The sequence below is a fragment of the Myiozetetes cayanensis genome, unplaced genomic scaffold, assembly GCF_022539395.1.
Source record: "Myiozetetes cayanensis isolate MyiCay16 unplaced genomic scaffold, myiCay2020 scf4, whole genome shotgun sequence".
Classification (NCBI taxonomy): domain Eukaryota; kingdom Metazoa; phylum Chordata; class Aves; order Passeriformes; family Tyrannidae; genus Myiozetetes; species Myiozetetes cayanensis.
This window is the reverse complement of record NW_026087631.1, coordinates 35,465,445-35,472,534: the sequence shown is the minus strand read 5'-3', so window position 1 is coordinate 35,472,534 and position 7,090 is coordinate 35,465,445. Positions and strand designations below refer to the sequence as shown.

Genomic DNA, 7,090 nt, shown 5'->3' with positions numbered 1-7,090 from the left:
CAGAATGTGAACAACTCTCTTTAAGGTTAGCATTTTTATGGGTCAAGCAGATAATTCTGCTCTGCGGTCTGTTTATTATTTTCCCATGTGTAAATACAAGGCTCAACTTTCGGGAAAACCTGAAGGCAGCATCTTTTACATCTGCTACAAGAGGCACTATAGTGCAAAACCAGTGCACAGTCTCCCTGGCTGCCAAGGGAGCAGTTTGAGAGCACACGTCTCTTTTAGAGGCCGGGCCAAACTCGGTCATCGACTCTTAGCCGGTATTTTGTTGAAATTGTTAATTACTATTCTCTCGGCTGCGCCCTTCCCCGAAACAAACGAGCTTCCCCAGCTGGCTGTCCTACACGCTGCTCCGGCTGGAGAGGGGGAAGGCTGCAACCTTCGCATGCCCCTGCTCTTCCCCCTTCGCTCCCCTCCGCGCCGCCCGGAGCGCCCTTCGCAGCGAGGCAGGTGCTTGGCAGCTCCCCAGCCCTCCCTGAGCTCCCCCTTCCCCTCCTTCAGCGCAGTCTGCACCCCTGTGGGCTCCAGGCAGGAGCTACTCCCGCCCTCCTCTCGGCTCGCCCGCCGCCATTTTAAGGCCCTGGAGGAGCCGAGGAAAAGGCCATCGCCCCCCTGGCCCTCACAGGGAGAGCGGAAGCGTCACCGGTTGTAGTGGCCGGCTTTTCGTTCCCGAGTTGTGTCATGGTTGTTAAAATTAAATAGAGTTTTTTCTTGTAGTGGAGCCTGTCCTGAGTCAGTGGCTGGTCTCAAGGCAGCAGTGAGCTCCTCACGGCAGGTTGCCTGAGGAGGGCAGCACGCTGCTGTCGTCTTTGCAGTTCCCTTCAGTTTTCGCAGTTTCTTAATAAAACGGGCACCAAGGGGAAGAGCACAGAAGCTTTCTGAATTTCTCCATGTAAATGACTCTCTACGTTATTTTCTAGATCTCCTTTGAACTGCTGGTTCAAGATCAGAACAAGGTCAGCACTGTTCAGTTTCAAGACAGAAAAAGAAATGTACAAATGTAGCAAGAGGCTATTTACCTTTTTGTCCTTCCATGAAATGGACAACTCAAAACTGAATAGTTTATGTTTCTGGAGGTTTACTGTAATACAGCAATGTGTAGAGTTATGTCTGGAGAGATGTCTGCAGCACAGCGCTGGAGAGGGCCCTCCCCCACCCCCGCCGAGCTCCTGAGGTAAATGGATATTTTAACGGGACTTCTCCAGGTTCACAAGCAATTTTTCTTTAACCTGGCCAATTCTAAATGCAGTGGCTAGCTGTTCTTTGGTACTTAAGGAAGGGGTTAATAAGTCTGTGAAACTCGTCTCTGTATAAGATGATTCCCCCTCCCCCCCGGGGAATTCTAGACTCTGTATATCATATATGTACACATGTCTGAGTTGCAAACTTCACAGATTATGACTACTGAACTTAACATTGCTAGTAAAGTTGTTTAGCATCTCTTAGCCATTAGCAAAGCACCTGTTGTGCTTAACAAATACCTGGAAATACAAGGTAGGCCAGAAAACAGTTTCCTTCTAGCACATGACTTACAGTGCCTGGGCTAGAAATCTCAAACAGGCTGTATAAAGATCGGTTTCAGTGAATGGTTCAATCAAGTCATCTTGAAAACTCATCTGTAATTTCCTACTCATATCCCTCTTCCGTTATCTAGCATTATTGTTCTAGTTCCTCCTTTGCTTTCAGTATCATAACCCCAAGTGTATTCTATGCAACTTTCCACACCACCATTTCTTTACAGCTGCTAATTAAAGATCCCTCTGAATAAAGCCTTCTGCTTGAACAGTTGGAGTGCCCTCTGAAAGGCCCCTTTTGTGGGAGACCATCTTGTGGATCACAACAAAGACGAGGCACTGCAGAAAAGAAACTGTTTTACTTTGTAGCCACTTCTCTGTCTCAAATTAATTAGCATTGCTCTGTTTTCAAGTGTAATAACACTCTGGGAGGTGAATGGAACCTTTCACGGAGTAAACTAAAGCACACTCTCCCACCAGCCTTGAGCAACAAAACAGACTATAAAGAGTGGTCATAAGAGGTGATAGCTGATTAAGAGTGAGGTGGAACTCAGGTGACTGGAACTATAATTCACACCACACACACACTCCGGCCTCCTGAAGTATTAGCATTTCTGCTACACATTATTAAGAAAGAGACCCAGACTGATCCTTGCAGTAGTAATTTGTAAATTAAATACAGTTAAGGTTATTTTGCCTGAAAAAAACCCACATTCTAATCCATGTGTTTTCTTGACTTGATAACAGTTTCCTGATGACTGTTTCCTGTCTTGCCTATGCTTAAATTTACCCAGTGTCCCTGAACACCTTAGCATGTGAACATACGCATCACTAGTGAAGAGGCTACATTCATCTGAATCCATATGCTTGTGTCCGTATCAGAGCTGCTAAATTTTCTCCATGAATTAAAGGCTCTTGAAAACAGTGCTACAACAGTGTACAGTCAGAGCCTATACTGAAAGACTGCCAAAATTCAAGGCCTACATCTATAGGGTTGTACGGGTCAATACCTTATGCTTGTGTCATGAGCGTCATAGAAACAAGTTGCCCTGGAGATACTCCAGCTCTCTGAGGAGCATTCACCCATGGAGCAGCTCTTTTGGAACCCTCCTGAGAACAATTCTCTTCTTTCTGTTGCCATAATTTTTCATGTCTTGCTCATAGAAGCTAATGTGGATATAGCACAGTGAGTACTGCAGCTTTCATTCATCCCAAAGGCAATCATTTCTGTATTCTCTTTGAGTAAATCTCCAGAGATGCATAAGTTCACCATAATTTGCATTTGCTCATGAACAGCATCCCTGTAGGGTTATTGAAATTGCATGCTGTATTATTTGAGTCGTTTTAGCTTAGCTGAAGGCCACAAAAACCAAAAGGTTATTTGATATTGGCTCTTGGCCTTCCTACCTTGTGTCAAATTTTGCCGTTAAATATGTGAATGTGAAACAACAATTGGCTACAAGGGAATTATACTTCTCTTACTCAGATCTACCAAAGAAGAGAAATTGACCTGTACATTTTATTGTCGTGTCCTCTGTGTATATGTAACCTTTTGGACAGGAAAATGCATGCATGTGGAGTATAAACTCCTCTCAGGCTTTGCTTTCAGTGTGAGTACCTGTGCTGCACTGATTTGATTTGAGTATATGACTGAGAGATATTGTTTCATATCATTCAAGTCAATGGGATTCTGGAGTAAATTCAATTGCAACAGGACCAGGCTTTGAAGAATGTGACTTTCCATGTAAGATGACAGAAAACAGGCATGTTTTTATGGTCAGAAGTAACCAGTGCAACTCATCAGTCTGCATAGTGAATGCTTACTTACCCTGTCCCCATTGATGGCAAACAACCGCACTGGCAGAAAGCAACCTGGATCTTTTTTTCCCTCAGAAAATTAACAGGAAAATAATAAGCCTGCTGTGAGACAATCTATGAAGAATGAGAATAGTGAATTGCATCATATTAATTATTCAATATAAACTGTTCACCCTGCTCTTCAAGCAGGCACTGTCTTCTCCTGCTCCTGCTTTTTCTTGTTCAGCCTGCATCTGCCTCAAGTTCTGACTGGACAATGGTGCAGCTGACCCCACTGAAACATTTTTCAGCCACCTCTGCTTGTTACTTTCATGGCTTGGTATTCAGCATACTCAGTTCTGCTTTTTTTTTTTTTTTTTTTTTTGTGCTTATCTAGTGCCTATGAAGGCGAGATGCTGAGAAATTTGGAAAATAGAGGAGCTCAACTGTGGGGAGTGGAGAGCGGTGTGGAGCAGGGTCAGCTGTGGCAAGATGCAGCTGGCAAAGAGTCATGGAGCATGATCAAGCAGTCCATTCAAACCTGTACATGTGCCCCAAGAACTTCAGGGGTATAGCCTTAGTGATTTTTTTTTCCACATGATTAAGGTTGTATTGGGTTCTTAAACCTCTGTATAATCCAATAAAGAAAAAAAATTAAAACTTCTGTTAAATTCTCTGTATTAGAAGAAACCCTGCAACCTAGCCATTTGTCTCTTTGTAGTGATTGATGCTTATGTTTTGTAAGTGTTCCATAAAAGCCATTATTCATCAGCACAGGGATTCAGCACAGTCAAATGAGAAACTCACCGTTTGGAACTGTATTTCTGAAAAATCTTGCATGTCCATTTCTTCCCTTGGCCAGTTAATATAACCGACCCAACATTTCTCTGCTGCTGCCTGTTCTTGCCTCCTTACCTTTATCATGCATGATGTGAAGCAGTATATGAGCTGACAACAAACCCAGATGTTTGTGTCTTCAGTAGCATCATTTGAATGAGCTACTCTGACCAAGAGACTTCTGTTTGTCTTCCAGGGACAGATATTTCCGTGCTCTTACTGCACTTCATGCTGCAATTTCATGGTTCTGTTTCTAAAAATAGTTTGCTTTAATTTCTCTCAGTGAAGCCAGTCAGACATCAGTCCTAAGTGTGCATGTTGCAAGAGAAACTTTACCTTGAATGTGACTGTTACCTGCATCAGGTTAGAGATACTAGTGTACACGACAATTGTGAAAGTGGCAGATTGCCGTGTGCTTAACAAAGACTGATCTACAAGTTGTTAGGGTTGCACCAGGGTGTTTAAAATTATTAGAAGTTGGTTTGTTTGTTTGTTTGTTTTGTTGGGGTTTTTTATCTCAGAGGTTCTAAATCTTTGAATAAAACCATAGTGGGTGTATTGATTTCTCAAGTTTTACCACACTTTCACAAAAGGATTTCTCCAACTATTTCCCTGTTTCCAAGCAACCTTACTGAGGAGAAAGATAAACTGAACATTGTGCTAACAGATTGACATAAAACTTTGACGGCTATTTTTAACAAATGTGAATCTAAATTACTGCACCAACCAGCTTCATTCAAAATCTGTGATCTCTGCTAATGTAATACCTCTAGTTTATTTCTTTTCACTTTTTCCCAAGACACACAATCCAAGGAAATCAATCCAGATCTATAATTATTGCCAGAGTGATATGGGCAGACATGGTACTTGTTTAAAAAAATGCCTCTGACAACTCCTACCCCAAATTGAAGATAATCTGAACTGAAAAGACAAACTGATTGTGCAAGTGAAGATAGACAAATGAAGGCAAGAGTGAATTCAGCTGCAGAGATCAGAAACATTGAAATTTAGTTCCTTTTCTCTTTTGCAGACACTTGGGAGCTCAGCATCTACACAAGTATGATCAGTCCTAAACAGATAGGGGAACAGCAGTAAGTCTCAAGATCAAACAAAAGTCCTGCTTCCCTCAGCACAGGAGAACAAACCTCAGTAGGTGGTTCACTACACCCACATAATTTTGTTCCCTGGGGAGCGCACTTACTCTTCCCTGCTTCTTGAACCAAACTGTTTCCTTCAGCCTGCTGGCATCTTCCCCACAGTTTTTTGCTGTACACACAAAACTTGCCAAATAATCCTGTAAAGCTTGTATAATGAGAAAACCCTTCTGTCTGTTGTTGCCTTAGATGGTGGTCCTATTGTTTCAGCTCTGTCCCTCTCACTGTGTAAAGTCCAGTAATTGTTCTTTGTGCTGAAGTGGAAATATGAATGCTTAACATATGTTGTAACTACATCCCTGATTATGAGCTGACATAGGACCTTTTTAACACTGGCCAGAAGGATGCTTTCACTTGATACCCAGAGAGCAATTGTTTGTTGGTATCTGAGTGTAACCCCAGTGAGCCAGCACCAGTTCTTGACCTGTCCTAGGGTCCAGGCAGGGCGTCGCAGGGATCAGGAGCCCTAGTTGAGGCTAGATTTCTCCCAGTTTTGTGACAACTAGAGCATTGTCTCAAACAAAAGTATAATCTAGTATAGTCTCCTATATAATATAATATAATCTCCTATATTAAAAATGTAATAATTAAACATAATGCAATATTTTATTCTGATGAACATTTGCTTCATTAAGGTCAGTAGAATACTATGTATTGTACCCCAAAATATGTCTGTGGTGCAAGCAGTTCAGAACAGGTGATCACCACGAAAACCAGTAAATCTGATTCTCTTCCTTCTGTACTGAAGGCAATATTCCCAGGAAGTAAATTTAAATAGCACCTGATGAAATTTTGTATCTTCTCTACGCTGATTTACATAACTTTTAAGTCTAGCCAAGGAACAGTAAGATAATCACTTAAAGCAAATGAGCTAATGAGGGTGCTGTTTGGGATCAGATGTCAGTGAAGGTAAACAACATAAATCTCTGCCAATCTGTTTCTCTTAATGTCATGATACATTTCCTCATTGTTTTTGGTTTCTTGTGGTAAAATCCCTGCAATTTTCAGTATTTCAGTCTCTTATCTTTACCTCAGATATGTTAGCAGAAATCTGCCCATGTCATGCTGGAAAATGGTTGTGTCCTAGTATATGTAGCATGTTTTGGTAGACATTAGCTGTAGGGCTTCCATACTAAATAATACTTCAGAAATTAAGATTGTGTTGTTTCTGAATTGTTTTGTGCTCCAAGCAATGACACTGGATGATAGTGTAGCCATAAAATTGAGTATTTTATTAGAAATTTTTAGCTATAGAATTTATGTATTTTAGACTAAGCATTTTAAATGGAGAGTGCTAGCCACAGAACTCATGAATTTTAGTAAGGTTGGAAGTTCTCAAGGAAAAGTGCATAGTTTATCATTTCTTGTGAAGATCCTCTACAGGCAAGAATTTTGATAAAAACAGTGATGGTTGCTTGCATTTGTGAAGAGAGTGATAGAAAGCAAGAAGAAGAGAAGGCGGCAAAACAGATCCATGAGACTGGGTTTAGGCCTTGAGCCAATTCCAGAAGGCACGAAACGATGCCAGAACCAAGGAGTCAAGAGAAGAACATAGCAGGAAAGGTGTTGATGCTTGTCACCAGGGGTCGCTTTACAACCTACGAAGCAATTTGAGGGGGGCAAATGATGGTGGAAAATGGGATGTAACAGGTGAGGTATGTAATTAGAGAGTTGTATCAAGTTATGAAACCTGTGTGATTCCAGATGCATCCACTGGAATTTTTTCCGATGCACCTAGTGCTGAAATAAACATGTGTGATTTTTGGCTTTCTATACTCAAAACGA

The 7,090-nt window shown here is 41.6% G+C and overlaps 1 long non-coding RNA gene across 1 annotated transcript; it reads left to right on the top strand.

Annotated features, from left to right (window-relative positions):
- The first annotated feature begins 846 nt into the window (after nucleotides 1-846).
- Nucleotides 847-4,177, top strand: LOC126647490 (uncharacterized). Its single transcript, XR_007630615.1, has 3 exons — nucleotides 847-959; nucleotides 1,080-1,177; nucleotides 3,712-4,177. It is a non-coding gene; the product is annotated as an uncharacterized LOC126647490 (long non-coding RNA).
- Nucleotides 4,178-7,090: the final 2,913 nt, after the last annotated feature.